The sequence below is a fragment of the Ochotona curzoniae genome, unplaced genomic scaffold (assembly GCF_017591425.1).
Source record: "Ochotona curzoniae isolate NIBS_2020 unplaced genomic scaffold, NIBS_Ocur_1.0 scaffold_3208, whole genome shotgun sequence".
NCBI classification, from domain to species: Eukaryota; Metazoa; Chordata; class Mammalia; order Lagomorpha; family Ochotonidae; genus Ochotona; species Ochotona curzoniae.
The window spans coordinates 55,595,483-55,613,191 of NW_024467106.1; the positions used below are offsets into that span (position 1 = coordinate 55,595,483).

Consider the following 17,709-nt stretch of genomic DNA (forward strand, 5'->3'; position numbering starts at 1 on the left):
TAGACAGCCAGTCTCTCCCAGACCAGGATGTCAGTCAGGCTTGCCCAGCTTGATACCAGATTAATAAGGCACATCATCTCTAGGCAACCAAGCTGCTATCACTTGCCAGCATGCAGGGTGCCCTAATCCACAAAAGGGGATTTGGATTTCAACCCCATGCAGCCAGGAATGCACAGCAAAGAACTCTGAGACCTGAGGGAGCCCCCTGGAGCCAGAGACCCGCTACAGAAATATCACCTTCCTCCCTCAGAACACATTAGAGAGAGGAATGTCTCCTTAATTCTTTCTTCTGCCTTCTATTCATTTCCATGACAGTGCTTACTAACATATACTTCTGGGTCGGGGGAAGTGGGCAGGTGTCCTTATTACCACTCCATCACACAGCTATTGTGCACCTGCTGTGTGCAAGGGGCTGTGGCGGATGCTATAGGAATCACAGACACACGGGACAATGTCTTTTTATTTCAAGTGTATAACCCAATGGAGAAGACAGCAGGAGAGCAAATCACAGTGGCGCTATCAGAACACAGGAGCCAGGTCCTTGGAGGTGAGGTGCTCCACCCTTTGACCTTTCACCTAACTTGGTCAGGAGGGAGGGGAGACTTGCTTTTCCATCTGGAAAGTGGAGTCGAAACAGGCTGCAGATGTGAGGAGCGAATGAACCACACAGGCTGGGAGCAACAGTAGCTGATGTGTACACGGCAATTGTCCTTGCAGGATATGAGAACACATTGAAGGCGCTCCTTCTGTCCACATCCCCCGCATCAGAGACAAACAGGCTTCACGGAACTGGAGACAGGTAAAGGCCACACAGGACAGAGATAAGGGAATCCCAGAGAGCTTGCAGGGCTCCCTGCCCTCCCAAATCTGTCTCCAAATTCAACAGAAGACCAGAGGGAACCAAGGGCAAGTTCAGGAATTGGACCATGAGTCAGCTCAGAGAGTCAGTCACCCAGCAAGCTTGGCAGCCAGGCTGTCCTGAGCAGGAGCAAGCTTTCTCTTCCACACGCATCTTTTCCCCCTGCTGTGTTATCTCCCGTGATTGAAACAAGAGCAGTCTCCAGGACTATGCCTATCCCGTAGCCACCTTTCCGGGCTCCTGATGCAGGCCAGGTTCTGGAAAGATCAGTTACCGTGTTGACATTTGATTTCAATAAATGCTAATGACCTCCTCCAGTCTGACATAAGTAAATCACTGTGCCACTTTATTCTTCCAGCCACCTGAATTCTACCCAGCTTCCTGTTTTGAGTGACAGGGGTTAACAAAATACAATAAAATAATATTGCACTGTCAGAGCATTGTTTTTTTCCAACATCTGTGAGAGCTGCCAGACTGGAAGTGTACAAAAATTTCAAAAATGTAAAGATGCATGCAATTCATTTTTCCAAAGAAGCAGAAGTATGATAACAAATCAGAATGAGAAGTTTTTGGAGAGCAGCAAGGCCTCACTGGAATCCACCAGCTCTTCCAAGGATAAAGTTCAGTGATTTGGGTCAAAATAAAGATAAATGAAAGCTGGTACAAGGCAAGAAGTATGAGTAACCACGCCAGACAGGGCTGGCATTTAGAACTGATTAGGCGAGCTTGAGTTAATCCAAAGCAGAAGGTGGCCCTGGCGGTGCAGCTAATGAAAAGAGATGGGTTGAGTCAGCCTGCTCTCAGTTCAGCAGCCTGAGTGATGACTTCAAAACACACACCGGGAGCAGACACCTGATGTAGTGGTTAAGAGCCCCACCCCGCCTATTAGAAGGCTGAAGTTCTGATCATATGTGCCCTGGGAGGCAGCAAGGGACGGCCCCGGTGGTTGGAACCCCTCCACCCAGGTCGCAGAGCCAAATGGAGGTCCTAGCTCCTAGCTTGGACACAGGCCCACCCCAGTAGCAGTGGGCATTTGGAGAGAGGGGCAGAAGACAGATTTCTCCATGTCTATTGATGCGGATGCCTGGAAGACATACCAAGAGAGCCATGAAGCAGAGGACACTTCACATACATGCAAGACTGTACATAAGCCTGGAGTCCTGGAAGCACCTGACCCCAGAGTCTGATAGTTTGTTGCTTCTTGGCGTGTTGCCTGATTGTTTTCTTCCCACAGGAGAGCTACTTACTCACCCTTGGCTTGCAACTCTTATGAGCTACTCTGACCTTGTGGGAACTCAGCTAATCTGTGCTCTGTGCACCTGCTTTCCCACCACTTGCACTATGTTTTTGTAGAAGTATAAAAACTCTCACTTTCTTTGTTTTGGCGCATTATCCTGCAAGACGATGGCTGCCCTGCTACAATAATAAACATTCAGTTCTGTTATGTTAATGTTATGCCTCTTATGTTAATATATCTCTAACAGTCTGTCTTTCTATCTCCATATATGTGTATTTCTGTCTAACTTTCGAAGAACTAAAATAAAAATTGTAAATGCTTTTAGCATGGCCTCTGCACAAGAATGACACGCAATTCTGGAAATACTTCATTTTTAATAGAAACAGCTTTGAGGGAGAGGGTACAGGACTGTGGCAATGCCAAAATCCCTTGTTGGGGTACAAGTTCAGGGTCCAGTTGCTCCGTTTCTTTTTTCTTTTTTTTTTTTTTTTAAGATTTATCTTATTTTTATTGCAAAGCCAGATGTACAAAGAAGAGACAAAGACAGAGAGGAAGATCTTCCGTCCAATGATTCACTTCCCAAGTAACCACAACAGCCGGTGCTGTACCTATTTGAAACCAGGAGCCAGGAACTTCCTGCAGGTCTCCCACATGGGTACTGGGTCCCAAGGTTTTGGGTCATCCCCAATTGCTTTCCCAGGCCACAAGCAGGGAGCTGGTTGGGAAGTAGAGCTGCCAGGATTAGAAGCAGTGCCCATATGGGATCGTGGCACATTCAAGGTGAAGACTTTAGCCTCTAGGCCATCGCGCCGGGCCCCCGTGCTCCATTGCTTTTTTTTTTAATGTTTTTTTTTTTTTTAATAATCTTACTTAGTTGATTAGGGTACAAAGGGTCAAGGGCTACAGGGTGAAAGTGGGTAATACCATTGTTTCTACATTAATATCATTTTTTCCCCTGTATCTGGAATCAGGGGAGAAACAAAGAGAAAAGCCCCACCCAGCCTCCAACACATCCCAGGTCTCTGATGTGAGGCATGCTCCGAGGGTCCTGCTCAAGCAGTCTCGATAGTGCAACAGTTCTGAATTGCTGCCAGTCTCACTGTTACAAGCACAATGAAACCTATTCAGAATCCACTGGCTGACACAGTCTCTTCATGGTTGGGGTTCTGAGATAGGCAGTTCAGTTGGAGGGATCTCCAAAGAAACTTTGTCTAAGATGATCCCAGACCTGATTCTTGTGTGAGTTTGCCAGTACAGGGTCCGGCACCATTTGTTGCCCCAATCAGCTTATGCTCATGCTGGTCGTTGCAATTGCTAGATCAGATCTCTTTCCAGCCCTGTCTTCCACTTGAACCAATGGGTGTTGTAGTCCAGCTCGATCCTGCCCACTTCATACTAGGTCCTTGCACAAACCACTGGGAGTTGCAGCCTAGTTGGGGTGACTCCCCATAACCCACACTAGGCCTGCTCCCTACCCTGGTTCCCATGCATGCCAGTATGTACCACAGACTAGTCCAGTCTGTCCCTCATCCCATTCAGATCTCGTACTTGTCAGTGGGCATTGAAGCCAAGTCCAATCCAATCAACCTACTATCCACCCACACACATGCTGACAGGTGCGTTTCTGTCTAGCCACCCCTGCCCCTATCCTGGTTTTGGTGCTCTCAGTGGGAGTGATTGCCCATGCCGTGCTCCATTTCTGATCCAGCTCCCAGCTGGCACACCTGGGAAAATAGTAGGTGATGGCTCAAGTGCCTAGGTCCCTGCCAGTCAAGAAAATAGAGCTGCTAGCTCCCAGCTTTGACTTGGCCCAGCCTCAGCCTTTGAAGCCATGTGGGGAGACCCGCAGATGGAAGACCTCTCTCTTTCTCTCGCTCTCCAGTCTGCACCAGGCCTTGGTCTTGCTTGTAGCAGAGTGGTGAAGAGGTAGACCTCCGAGCCAAGTCCATATTCAGTCCCCAGCCTTTAACCCTTTCCTGCCTGGATGCCATCTGCTGAGAGGTAGCACTACTGCAGAGGTGATGGGACTGCCGTGAGGATTCAGATAGTGACTACCAAGCACCTGGCTTGGAGCACGTGGTCACATAGCTATGTTCTCAGCACCAGGATATGCCTGTTTGGTGTAATATTAGGGTTGGAAATACCCACTGAATACGTGAATGAATGAATGAAACACTCCAGAGAGAGGAACCTAGGTAGTATGCGTGGTGCTCCCTGGGGAGAGAGAGGGTAGATAGAGCAAATCTCTGGGTTCTCTCTTGTTCTGGCTTCCGGAATCCTCCCTATGCTGGCTGGCCTGCCTCACCCACATGTTGTTTCAGTCTCTTTTGTTCAACCTCCTGAGGCCAATATGCCCCAGATCTGAGTTCTGGAACCTTGTTCTTCATCTACACACGCATCAGTCTCCCTGTGACTGAGAGTCAAGCAGTATTGAACTTGGATGTGGAAGAATGTTCTGCGGTTACTCACTTCCGCTCAAAGGCTGTATTTCATTCACTCGTGAACAAAGTAGCTGGTACTGCAGCAGCTGTGATTTTACTGAAATCACACGTATCGTCTGTTTCAGTTGTTCCAAGTATCTGAGATCATTCCTGTGAACTGCTTTGCAACAATGGCAATTATTTGCCATTCTAGTCTATTATTGAACATAGCAGCAAGGACCTTCTTAACAGTACTCTCACAGTTCGTACCTCTCCAATTACATTTTAATACAAGTTGGTAGTCGTACATATTTTATCATATGCATTTAAAAGCATTCTTCTGAAAAGGGGGCTCCAGATTTCACCAGATTGTCAGCAGAGCCCCTGGCATGATCAAAAATAAGGCAGTTCATCCTTGATTTAAGTCACAGTAAGACTCCAACTGTAGGCAGCTGCTTCGGCTGCCTTGTATCCAGGCAAGTGTTGCACTGCTGGGAGAAAAGCAGCCAATAGCTGACAGGCATTCTGGGCCTAGTAAATGCCAATTCCATTAACTACACCAGTGTGCCAGCGTAGTTGCCTATTCTTTACTGTTAAATCTGCAAGGAGTGGGGCCGCAAGTGGACCACCAGTACCCACTTGCAGGGGTTCTTGGCCTGGGGTTAGAAGCCACTGAAGGCTTTTCATAGGGGAAGAGCTGCAGCTGTGGGCCTTCTCAGGCATGCACCAGAGAGCTGGAGCTGCAGAGCTGGGAGTGAGAGAGAGAGGGGCATCGTGGGTTGTTATTTCTTTGGGGGGGGAGTGTTATTTTTTTAATTTATTTTATTTCCTGTGGAAAGGCAAATGAGATTTTACAGCGAGAGGAAGATAAAGATCTTCTACCACTGCTGGTTCACTCCCCAAGAGGCTGCAACAGCCAGAACTGAGCCAATTCTATCCACAACCAGGAGCCAGGAGCCAGAAACCTCTTCTAGGTCTCCCACAAGGGTGTGCGTGGTCCCAAGGACTTGCTCCATCCTCCACTGCCTTCCTAGGTCAAGAGCTGGATGGGAAGTGGAGCAGCGGAGACATGAACTAGCATTCACATGGGATGCCAGTGCTGGCGCTTGCAGACGGGGGATTATCTAACTGAGCCATCACATCAGGCCCTCTGAGAATGTTTACAAACTCATCTTGCTTATCATTCTGGGATATGCCCGGGGTGGAATAGTTGAGAGTGGGCAGGACAGAGCAAGATATGAAAACAAACCAATCCTTTCAAGTGGTTTTCTCCATGCCCAGGCAGGTCTCCTAGGACTTAATGCATTCTGGTCCAGAGCTGGGGAGTGATCCTGTGGCAGGCCTAGCAGAGACCACAGCAGAGAGGAGGCACCAGACCACGTAGAGACCATCTGCAGCTGAAACGGTGGGTGCACACAGCATGATTTCCTTTCCTGAAAACAGGAAAAACGTTTTAACTTGGCAATCCTGTTTCCTGTTTTCTGTGTGTGACTCAGCCCCCAGACCCTCTCTGCATGTTTGTTCCTCATGATCTGCCTGGTTTGGGGGTTACCATGGACACTGGGCTCACGGAACCAGCATTGCTGGGAGGGAGGGAGCTGTTGATCAGCTCCGACAATCCAGTCTGGGCATTCTGATATCTAATTTCCTGTTGATGCATGGTTCTATCTCTAGTGTGGCTTCTGAGGGACACAGCCAAAAATGAAACTTTCTTCAACATTTCTTGGTTTGAAAACCCCTGTCTCACCCCCACATTTTACCCTGCCTATACCACTAAACTGCTAATCTCTACGTTGCGGCGGATTATCTTGAGTGGCCCCATCTCTCCTGTCCCTGATCCCGGCAGTTGCTCTGGACGCAGCCAGGAAAATCCTTCCATGGCAGGCCCTAGTGCCCACCTGTTTTTCAGCACCCAAACCTTCCAGTAGCTTCTCAGGGATCTTGGGGTGCAGACGCCCTCATGAGACCTCTTTGGAGCCAATACTTTCCAGTGAGGGTGGCTGTGGGTTCCACACCTTCAGACTCCAACCACAAGCTGAAAATATTCAGGAATGGGGACCAGCACTGTGGTGTAACTGCCGCCACAATGCCAGTAGCTTTATGGGCGCTGATTTGTGTCCCAACTGTTTTACTTCTGATTCAGCTCCTTGCTGCCTGGGAAAAGTAGCCAATTGTGGCCCAAGTCCTTGGGCCCCTACAATCATATGGGAGACCTGGAAGAAGCTCCTGGTTCCTGTCTTTAGCCTGGCCCAGCCCTGGCCACTTTAAGCACCTGGGGAGTGAGCCAGCTGCTGGAAGGTTTCTTTCTCTCCCTCTCTCTGTAACTCTGACTGTCAAATAAGTAAATGAATCTTTAAAAACAAAGAAAATATTCAGGAGAAAAAACGTGTGCTAACCATATGCATTTTTTCCTTGTTCTTATCCCCTAAATAGTATAATAGAACAAGTATATGTTTTTATTCTATTTGCAAGAAACAAAGATCTTCCATCCTCTGGTTCACTCCCCCCCCCCAAAAAAAAAGAGTATAACAGCCAAAACTGGGCCAGGGTGAAGCCAGGAGCCCAGAACTCAATCCAGGTCTCCCATGTGGGTGGCAGAGACCCAAGTTCATGAGCCATCACCTGCTGCCTCTGTGATCCATTGCAGAGAGCTGAAGTCAGAAGTGGTACCAGAACTTCACCCCAGGCACTTGGACACAGAATGGGATGACCTAAGCAGCTTCTTACTGCTACACCAAATGCCCACCGCAGTATAACTATTTTTTTTACGTAGTATTTACATTGTGTTATATATTTTTAATAATCTAGTGATGACTTAAAGCATGTATAAAGATGTGTGTCTGTTATATGTGAATAGTATGTCATCTTATATCCTTCTATGTACAGATCTGAGCATCTATCCCAAGGATGGGGGTGTGTTGTGTCCTGGACACAGGTGTTTGCATACAGTGCCATTTCAAAGGAGATCCTGGCATCTCTTCCCTGTCTCTTATACTCAGTTTGGTCCCAAGATGCTATGTCAGTTATCGTGGTCTAAGCTTTGCTTTATATTCCTATGCATACTTTCTTCCTAATACACTGATGCTTCCAGAAGTATGTAGCAAAATGAAATTAAAAGATGAGTTTGGTGTAGAAAAAAATTTTTGAAATCCAGGAAGATTATCTTCTAGAATATGCATTTTCTGTGCACGTCTTGAAGGCCACACATATGCAAGGATTTTAAAACTTTTGGAACCAAATGGATTTATATTTTAATCTCATTTTCCATGAAAATTTTTAAATGTCTTCATATACCCCAAAATGAGATGACGATGCAAAAAAACCTTGTGCTTTTTTTTCCCTACACGTATTTTGCACAAAATCTTTTTTGTAACTATTCTTACACATGTGCCTCATTCCTGCAATGAGTACATACTGCTTCCATAGAGTAAATATGCCATAATTCACCATTTCCCCTACAGATTTTTTCCTTTATTGTTGCTATACATGAATATGTTTGGACATGTGTATTCAGGACTTGGGCTAGTATTTCTATGAGGCAAACTCCTAGAAGTGAAATAGCAAATCATAAACATTGTGTGGTTATTTAAGTTTATTAATGTGAGAGGCAGAGAGACAGAAAACGTTCTCTGGCTCACTCCCTAAGTGTCCACAACAGTTATAGGTGGGCAAGGCCAAAGCTGGCAGCCCAGAACCCAATCCAGTTCTCCCAAGTAGTTGGCAGGGACCAGAGTACCTGAGCCATCAGCAGCTGTCTCTAAGCTTCGTTACATTAGTAGGAAGCTGGGATCTGCAGCTGGAGGCAGAAATTGAATCCAGGCACCCTGTCTCCAAGTTGTGTATCTTTTCAACGATCATTGCTTTCTCGAGTCTGGTGGCAGTATAACAAGTTCTAGATGAATCATAGCAGGTATGGGGTCCAATGTGTCGCGTTTGGTTTTTTGTTGCTCTTTTTTTTTCCCCTAAGATTTATTTATTTTAAAGTCAGAGTTACAGAGAAAAGGAGAGACAGATCTTCCATCACTGGGTCACTTACCAGATGGCTGGAACAGCCAGGCCTGAGTCATACTAAAGCTAGAAGCCAGGAATTTCTTCTGGGTCTCCCATGTGAGTAGCAGGGGTCCAGGCATGAGGGCCATTTTCTGTTGCATTGCCCAGATCATTGGCAGGGAGCCAGATGGGAAGCAGAGCAGCTAGAAGCCTGCATGAGATGGCAGTATTGTATGTGGTGGCTTTACCCACTATGCCACCACACCAGCCCCTTATTATTTGCTTAACCTTTCAGTTAATTGCTTGGAGCATAGGAGCAACTTAACAACGCTTTTCAGTATCTGCTGTTTGTAACCGAGGAGTGAATCATGCATAACGCCCAGGTGGCAAGTGGAAATGAAAGCGCCATTTGGATGAGAGGGTGAGGCTGCAGATACAGGTTTGGAAGCTCTCATTGCGTTTGGTGTGGAATGTCTGGATCTACAGGAAAAGGCACGATGAGGGGTGACTGGGGCCAGAGCAGTGCTCAAGAGCATGAAGAGAAGTGGGGCCAGGAGAACCTGGCAGAGAGCGACTCCATCACCAGTGCCGGGAGCTGGCCAGATTGAGCAGAGACCCAAGGAAAGAGGCCCGGATATGGCAGGGGGTTGAAATGTGAACCCAGCTCCTGTAAGAATGTTTTTGGAGAATTTGATACAGGACCAATTACTGTTCATTGGCTTGTTTGCTCACAAGCCACCCAAGGTATGCAGGGATGAGGATCCGCATCAAACATAGCTACTGAGACACTGAAGTCTCTCTGCCTGCCCACAGTGTTCTGCTGGGCCCCTCAAGGCAGAGGAAGCTGCACACCATGTGCAGGCTAGTTCAGAACTGGACTCCAAGCATGTTTAGTGCTGCTGGCCCTGCCTGCCCCATCATGAGAGGCTACAGGGTGCTCAGAGGCTCCTAACCTCTGCATGTCCCACCTGTACCATGCTCACCGGCACTAACCCTTCCGGGTCTGGGGAACCCTTTGCAGCAGACTTAAACAAGACCCACCAAGTAGCCAAGTAGCCCCTGACCTCTTCCTTGGCCTCACCACTTGCTGTTAATCCAGGTTGTTCACATCATGTATTGCCCCAAGCAGCCCTGGCTTACAGTGGTTTCATCACCTTCCAGATGGTGCGTAACAACACACAGCTAGTGGAGACTGCAGTGTTGAGCTGAAATTTTGTCCTGGGCTAGCACTGTGTGGTCTGGTCCTCTCTGGCAATGTTAGGCCGTGACAGGGAATGGGGCTTCAGGGACAACTCAAGGTCACAGTCACGAGGGGGAAAATGAGGCCTCTGGGGGGAGAGGGCGCCGTGTTGCTAAGCTCTGATGCCTGCTAGGGAGAGTGGACTTCATGTTTTTCCACCTATGCAACTTTCAGCTTGAGGTGGGTTTATCAGGACCCAATCCCATCTAAGCTCAAGGAGCACCGCACTAGTTTTGTCATTGGTGTTGCTGTTGCTGTTGTTATTGTTGTTTAAGGATTTATTTATTTTTTTATTGGAAAGTCAGATATACAGAGAGAAGAGACAGAGAGGAAGATCTTCCGTCCATTGATTCACTTCCCAAGTGGCCGCAATGGATCTGAGCTGATCTGAAGCCAGGAGCCCAGAGCCAGAGCCTCTTCCCAGTCTCCCATGCAGGTGCAGGATCCCAAGACATTGGGCCTCAACTGCTTTCCCAGGCCACAAGCAGGAAGCCAGATGGGAAGCAGGGCCTCCAGGATTAGAACCGGCGCCCATATGGAATCCCAGCACATGCAAGGTGAGGATTTTGCCACTAGGCTACCGCACCAGGCCCTTAACACTAGTTTTGTTGAAATGAATGGAAAGGATTTGAACAGCCAGCATCTGCTTGGGCTCAACTTTGGGCTCCACCACGTAGTAACCAAGTGACAGGGCCTAGTTACCTGACATCCTGGATGTGAAAGGACAGACAGTAACAGGAGCCACATTGGGGTTGTGTATGTGTGTTAAGCACGATCTTGTGCGAGGTGAGCACAAAGTAGAAAAATCTTCCCGGAAGGAAAAGTGCAAGGAGGGCAGAAACGGGGTTGGAGGGCAACGTGCGCCCCGGAGGTGAGAGCAGCCTGCCCCTTCATCATTTGGACTTGAGCCAGGATCTGCCAAGAACAAGCAAGCTCCCTGATCCACTCTGTAGCTGTGGCCATGACCTGGAATGATGAGCCACATACAGTCTACAGCGATGGCATTGCCCAGTGTCTGGCACACAGCACCGCAGGCAGGTCCAGTGCTGCTGCCCCAGGATCTTCCCGACCATCAACTGGCCGGCAGTGAGCACTGCTGTGTGTTTACTCAGAAGTAGCCTGTGGTGTGTGTACTCAGAAGCACGGTGAGCTATCTTTGTAAGAATTGTTAGAAGATACCTCTCTCCAGGTCATTATTTGGACAATCATTCAATAAGCTGATTGTTAACAACAAAAGGAAATTCTACTTCACATTGACAGAGAATTTGCATACTTCTTGGCATGGTGCCAACCTCTGAGGAGGAAGCATTTGAAAAGAAGCCTAGAAAAGTAGACAGCTCCCAGAACAGGATCACTATATCATAGTGTTCTGTGGCTCAAACCTCACAGCCCCAGAGGTGAAAGGTGAAACCATGCTGCTGGTGCAAGGCATGGAGTGAGCTTTGCAATTCTCCTACCTCCGTGCCATGGGGAGACCAGGAGGCTCAGACCTCAGCACACAGACTTCCCTTCCCTTTTGTTCCCTCCATTGCTCCAGCTTTGATTGCTTGCATGAAGAGCAAGGTCACTGCTGGGTGTCAACCATGAAAGGATGTAGAGCTTCACTCCAGCATGAAATGAAAATGTAGCCAAACAGGGCCATGAAGTGGTCACCAAGTGGGGGAATCTCTAGCGAAAAGCGGGTTCCCAGGAGCCTGGTCTGTCTCTGTGGAATTGGCAAGGCATCACAGAAGAGGCAGCCCTAGAGGGGGAGGAGGTGTGCCTGATGGACTGCATGCGGAGAAGGAAAGGGAGGGAGAGAAGCAACAGGTGCAAAGCAGTGTGGGAAGTATGTTTCAGAAGCCATTAGGATTCTGTGTTGCTGACCAAACGCACCGAGTGCTGAAAAGCAATGGAACTTCTTCATTTTTTTCTTTTTCTTTCTTTCTTTTCTTTTTCTGTGAGCAATGGAGAATCATTGGGGATTTTTTTTTTTTTTTACTTTCAGTTTTAATTTAGATGGTGTTTACATAGTTGATCAGGGTGGAGAAGATTCAGGGTTGGACAAAAGTGGTTGTGATCATGGTTTCCAAACTTTCCGTTTCTTCTTCTCGTTTCTGTGTGGAGGAGGGAGATAGGGGAAGAAGTCATACCCAGCCTCCCAACCACCCCAGTACCCAGGCATGAGGAATAAACACCAGTATCAATCCAGGGTCCCAATGTGGCACATACTCCAAGGGTTCTGCCCAAGTGGATGCGATAGCTCTGAAACACTGTCAGCCTCACTGATCTGTGGATAAGGAATCCCTTCCAATGTCCATTGGCTGACACTGTCAACCTCAGAGTCTCCACTCACCCAGAGAGTGAGCAGAGGAAGGAACCGACCAAACATTCTTGTGTGAAATTGCCCTTGGGTAATCATGGAAACATGAACTGAGTGAGTAACAACTACAGGAAACTGTGGCAATGGTTCCAGACATTGAAGGACTAAAGACCAGGGGTAAGCCATGACTGGTTGGGTGTAAGAGGCAGGAGTAGCTTAGTAAATGAAATAATGCCCAAGGTTTTTGCTTGAAGCAGGGTGAACAGTAATGCCACAGGGAAGAAAGAAAACAAAAATGGGGACCTGCATGGGGATCAGGTTTCAACTTTAGCTAGGTTAAGTTGGAGGAGCCCGTGGGACATTCAGGTGAAGTTGGCCAATAGGCAGTTTCTAAATACAGGAGCTCAGCATCTGTGTTCTGCAGGCTTGGGTCTCATTTGCATCTTGTGTGCATTCCTCCCCTTCCTGTTCTCCATCTGTTTGAAAGCTCAAGTCACTATGTCTAGGAAAGCCTTTGGATGAGCATTTGCAAGTGCTGGGTTTCAAGTCTCTTTGTGGACTTTGGCTGAGAAACTCTGAGTCTCACACCCCTGGCAGAGTAAGAGGGCGCTCTGGGGACACTTATTCAATGAGAGTGTGTAAAGGAAGCAGAGCAATGGGGGGCAACTAAAGGGAAAGGTCAGGGCAAGGAGCGGCACCAGGAAAGGATGACGAAGGCTGAGATCACTGCGTCCAGCCTCTTCACTTCCCTCCTGCCCCTCTGGTCACCACAATTACAATTTTAACTTCTATGAGATCATCTGTGTATGGATATTTAGTCTCCACACATGAGATGTTGTGACATCTGTCTGTCTGTGCTTGGCTAAGATTGCTTAACTTAGCACTCTCTGATTCCATCCACAAGGATGCAAATGACAAGATTTCATTCCCCTTATGGCTGAGTAATATTCCATTGTGTATGTGGACCACATGTTCTTTGTCCATTTATCAGGTGTTGGACGCTCATATTGTTTTCATTTCCTGGATATTGTGAGTGGCGCCGCAATAAACCTAGGAGCACAGATGTCCCTTTGACAGAAGAATCAAAATAGGACACACAAACAGCTCTGTCATCAAGTACCGTGTGGCCAGCCTTCCTTCTCTTGTGCTGGAAAAGCAACCATTAGTTTATGCTTCAGTTACATTCTTCCGATCTGACTTGTAGAATATTTTGCCTTTGCCATACACACATATATATATTTAAACATACTATATGTATTTCAGAAAGTTTATGGAAAATAGAATTCATTTATTTTGGTGCAAAAACATTTGGAAATCTATGCCTTTCTTCCCACACTATGTATTTTCCAAAGAACTTTTTCGGTTTTTTTTTTTTAAGATTTATTTTTAGTTTCATTACAAAGTCAGCTATACAGAAAGAAAGAGAGACAGAGAGGAAGATCCTCCATCTGATGATTCACTCCCCAAGTGAGTGCAATGGCTGGTACTGTGCCAGCCCAAAGCCAGGAGCCAGGAATTTCCTCCAAGTCTCCCACACGGGTGCAAGGTCCCAAAGCTTTGGGCCGTCCTCAACTGCTTTCCCAGGCCACAAGCAGAGAGCTGGATGGGAAGCGAGGCTGCAAGGATTAGAACCAGTGCCCATATGGGATCCCGGTGCTTTCAAGGTGAGGACTTTAGCCACTAGGCCATCCTGCCTGGCCCCAAAGAACTTTTTCAAAGTCCCCTCTTGTGTGCACAGAATTCAAAATCTTTGCATTCAAATATTTGTTGTTGTTGTTTCCTCTTTTTTGTACTCCATTTTCTCTTTATTTTTGACAATCTTTTCATAGCTAATTAGGGCAAAAGGGTTCAAGGGCTACAGGAAAGTGGGTAAGACTATTATTTCCAAATTTTTTTCTTGTATCTGGGATAATGGGGGAGATAAAGGGAAAAGCCCCACCCAGTCTCCCACCCATCCCAGGTCCCTGATGTGGGGCATGTTCCAAGGGTCTTGCTCCAGTGGTTTTGATAGTTGAACAGTTGTGAATTGCTGCCAATCTCACCATTCCAAGTATCACTAAAGAATCCACTGATTGACATAGTCCATCTTACAGTCTCCGTTTGCCCAGTTTTTCTCTGCCAACATATGGTTGAGGTGATTGATTGACTTGTTCTGTCCTCTGTCTTTTCATGGCTAGGGTTCTGAGTCCAGCATTTAGATTGGGGAGATCCCCAGACCAGATTGTGGTGTGTTTTTGCAAGTACAGGGCCGGGTACAGTCCATTGCCCCAATCAGCTGTTGATTGCAATTGCTGGGTCAGTTCTGTTTCCAACCCTGACTTCCACTGGAACCAATGGGTGTCACAGTCCAGCCTGATTCTGCCCAGCATACACTCAGTGCTCACATAAACCAATGGGCCTAGTTGAAGCAACCCAAAATAACCCCCACCAGGCCCACCCCCATCCTGGTTCCCTGCGCTTGCCTGTATGTGCAGCAGACTAGTCCAGTCTGTCCCACATCCCATTCAGCTCTTATACGCGTCCATGGGCATTGAAGCCTAGTTCAATCCAAGCAGCTCCACAACCCAGCCCACACATGTTATTGGATACCTTTCTGTCTAGCCACCCCTGCCCCTGTCCTGGTTTTGGTGCTCTCTAGTGGGAGTGGTAACCCAAGAAGGAGGAACCCATTATTTCCCTTCTAGGCCACTCCTACTCCTGGATAATGCACTCTCCAGGTGATTCTGGGATTCAACTTGAAATACATCTATTTTTTTAAGACCAATTTTCCACAATTTTCTTGGTAGTACCATGGCATAGGAGTATATATGTGGTCTCTGATTTTTTTTATGAATGGTGTACAAATAGCTAAAATGGTGTCATTTGTGTCATGTTTAGGAAGCACGGGTCAGCAGTGCCTCTCCCCAGCACAATCCTGTCCTTGGCTGCTGTAGTTGAAATTGCAGGAAGCAAGAACTGTCCAGAGAAGCAGGTTTTGCTGTTTGTTTCTTAGTTTAGCTTTATTTTTAAGTGATACACAAGCATTGTGTATATTTACAAAGTGCCCTGCAATATTTCCATAAATGTACATACCATGTGGTTGTGTAAGGTTGGGGTAAGTACTTCACCTTTAGCATTTGTGAGAAAAGCTTTCAAAATCCTTTCTTCTAGTATTTTCTAGCATTATCATTTCCTGTGGCCTCACTCCATAGCAGTAGAACACGGACTTCTTCTTCCCTCTCTGTTTTAGTTCTAGCTCCCCAGCCTAGCCTGAGGTGTGGATGTGTGCAACAGAAGGGGAAGGAAGGGAGGCTGAGAGGATCAGGGATATCTCCTAGAGTTGGCATCTAGGAGGGTAGATCTGGGACATGGCACATGCCACTTCTGGCAAATTTAGAAATTGCGGAATGAATCCTTTTGCTTAACAGAGAGAAACAGAGCACATATTAACGCTAAGGCAAGCGTGCAGAAGGACATTCAGGTGAGATGGAGACCTGTACATGTGTGGAGAATGGGCCTTCCCCCCTCTGTTCCCAAAGCTGCTCCCTCCACCTCTTGCCAAGGCTGTGCCAAGCAATAGATCCACACCCGGTTTCTTCCCACCCGCTCTGGAGCTTGGCAGCCTGGGTCTGCACTGTAGATCAGCCGTGCCCTTTTAGAGTCAACAGAGAGAGGCAGGGCTGGGGACTATGCTCTGACTCACTTCCCATTAACTGACACAAACAAAGAGTTGGAGGGAAAGCCCAAACTTGCCAAAGAGAGTGCATATTTCTAATAATGACATCAAGTCTCACCCAAGCTTGCCAGCATGTTGTCTGTCACGACTGAAAACACTCTTGCACAGGGCGATATGAATGTATTTGTTTCTTTCTTTTAAGATTTATTTTTTATTTTTATTGGAAAGTCAAATGTACAGAGTGGAGGAAAGATCTTTCAAATGCTGGTTTACTCCCCAAGTAGGCAGTGCTAGACCAATCTGAAGCCAGGAGCTTCTTCCAGGTCTCTCGTGCACATGCAGGGTCCCAAGGCTTTGGGCCGTCCTCTACTGCTTTCCCAGGCCACAAGCAGGGAGCTGGGTGGGAAGTGGAGCAGGAAAATCACGAACCAGAGCCCATATGGGATGCCGATACATTCAAGGCAAAGAGTTTAGCCATTACGCTATCATACTGGGTCCTCTTTTTTTAAGATTTATTATTTTTTTTATTATTTGAAAGACAAACTTACAAAGAGAGAAAGGGAGAGAAGGATCTTCCACCCACTGATTCACTTTCCAAACGGCTACAATAGTCAGAACTGGGCTGGCCCTAAGCTGGGAGCCAGGAGCTTCTTCTGGGTCTCCCATGCAGGTACAAAGAGCCCAAGGCCTTGGGTCATCTTTCTCTGCTTTCCTAGGCCATTATCAGAGATCTGGATTGCAAGTGGAGCAACTGCAACTCAAGCCAGTGCCCAAATGGGCCACCAGCACTATAGGCAGAGTAAGACACAACATCAAGTCTGAATGCATCCATTTCACAGGCTGAGGATCCAAGTCTTACATTTTACTTTTTCTTATCAAGATTATAGAAATAAATGAACAGTACATTTATGTTCAGTGACCAAACAGAAATAAAGACCCCAGGCCAATGCTGAAGTAAGTAAACTGGTCCTGATCCAACACCAACTCTACAAATAGATGGTTGAGGTATATTAAGGAACAAAGCACCTGACTTCAGAGACCAGCCGTCCAGCAGGGAACAATACCTTGCTGCCAGGTCTGAGTCATCTTCCCCCACAGGGGAAGGCCCTCTCACCCTGCCCACCTGTCTTCCAGGCACACAATGAGGCAGCAGAGGGTCAGACTTGGCTAGCAACTCACTCAGATCCTGCAGATGGGCTAATGGTGGCAGAGCCTCAGACCTGGGTCCTGATATCTCCATGCATCTCAAGTTATCCCCCTCTGAGGATCCACAATCCCTAGGACAGGGCTGGAAATACAGCTAGAGACGAAAAAATGAATATATGAACATAGCATGATGACTACAAGTATACATAAAAGAATCTAGCGCTTACTGTAGGTATAGCCCAAATATCAAGTGTTATGTTTCAGGCCCCAGCACAACGACTTCACAAGTGTTCCTTAGTTACTGGTGAAATTCTAAGAAGCTGCATAGACTGCTAAGAATCTAAACCTAGGAGTGAAAGGATTAGGGTTAGGACCAGACAGTCTGACTTAACAGGCTCTTAAGATATACATGTGAGGTCTGGTTTTGTAGACTAGTGGCTAAAGTTCTTGCCTTGCATGTGTCAGGATCCCATGGGCACCAGTTTGTTTCCCAAAGGCCCCACTTCCCATCCAGCTCCCTGCTCGTGGCCTGGGAAAGCAGTGGAGGACGGCCCAAAGCCTTGGGACCCTGCACCCATGTGGTGGATCCAGAAGAAGCTCCCAGCTACTGGCTTCGGATCAGCTCAGCTCTGACCGTTGTGGTCAATTGGACAGTGAACCAGCAGATGAAAGATCTTTTTCTCTGTATATCCCTTTCTCTGTAAACCTGACCTTCCAATAAAAGGAAAAGGGTACACATGTGTAAAAGCAAATTTGCATTCCATATTGTTTGGCATCAGAAGCTTATACTACCTGATGCGCCCACTTCAGGTCCATCGTCCATGTGGATTAGGATTGCCTGGTGTCGATGCCTTTTTTCA

The 17,709-nt window shown here is 47.2% G+C and overlaps 1 long non-coding RNA gene across 1 annotated transcript; it reads left to right on the forward strand.

Moving 5' to 3' along the window:
- The first annotated feature begins 3,284 nt into the window (after window positions 1-3,284).
- Window positions 3,285-14,377, forward strand: LOC121144872. The gene is made up of 3 exons (XR_005881919.1): window positions 3,285-3,305; window positions 11,500-11,504; window positions 14,256-14,377. It is a non-coding gene; the product is annotated as an uncharacterized LOC121144872 (long non-coding RNA).
- Window positions 14,378-17,709: the final 3,332 nt, after the last annotated feature.